This window comes from Piliocolobus tephrosceles, chromosome 16 (assembly GCF_002776525.5).
Source record: "Piliocolobus tephrosceles isolate RC106 chromosome 16, ASM277652v3, whole genome shotgun sequence".
Classification (NCBI taxonomy): domain Eukaryota; kingdom Metazoa; phylum Chordata; class Mammalia; order Primates; family Cercopithecidae; genus Piliocolobus; species Piliocolobus tephrosceles.
In genome coordinates, this window is record NC_045449.1 from 26,942,750 (window position 1) to 26,943,804 (window position 1,055).

The window sequence follows — 1,055 nt, forward strand, 5'->3', positions numbered from 1 at the left end:
TACACTTCATGGGCAGGGAAGCCATATGGAGCCATCAACCATGAGTCCCCTCTCCCCTAACCCAGGGAGTACTGGATTGTTCTAAAGGGGTGGGAGAGGAAGCAGTCAATGCAAAGACTCCCAGAATGTCACTGTCAGCCTAACAGTGGACAGGTGGGCAGTTCCAATGCAGATTCACACCTTCCTGCCTTAGTACATGCAGTTCCTTCTGTCTCAAACACATCAGGCCCCATCCACCTGGTGAACTCCTCCTCAATCTTTTAAGATCCAGCTCCAGCATCACCTACTTGGACCCCTTAATGCCACCACGTCCTTTGCACCCATCTCGACTTAGTACCTGTCACATTGCACTTATAGTTGTTTTTAGCATGCCTTTTCCACTTGACTTGGAGCTCACTGAGGGCAGAGAACTATGTCTCACTAATCTCCATGTCTAGAGACTCAGTCTGTAAACATGTTTTTCAGCAGTGTTTTAGAAGGGAAAATCAGGGATTATGGAATTTAGAGATGGATTCTCTGGCAGAAATCTTTTAGTCCCTCCCACTGGCTTCACAAAAGACAAAACTGAGATTGGGAAACTGCCTTCCCCAGGGCCACACGGCTAAACAGTGACAGAGCCTAGGTCTGCTGGCCCCTTGTCCTGCTCTCAGGTACCAAGAAATCAGATCCTGCCGGGAGCGGTGGCTCATGCCTGTAATCCTAGCACTTCAGGAGGCCGAGGTGGGCAGATCACCTGAAGTCAGGAGTTCAAGACCAGCCTGACCAACATGGAGAAACCCCGTCTCTATTAAAAATACAAAATTAGCCAGGCATGGTGACGCATTCCTGTAATCCCAGCTACTCAGGAGGCTGAGGCAGGAGAATCGCTTGAACGCAGGTGGCGGAGGTTGCAGTGAGCCAAGATCGCGCCATTATACTCCAGTGCCTGGGCAACAAGAGTGAAACTCAGGAAGAAAGGAAGAAAGGAAGAAAGAAAGAGAGAAAGAGAGAAAGAAAGAAAGAGAAAGGAAGAAAGAAAGAAAGAAAGAAAGAAAGAAAGAAAGAAAGAAAGAAAG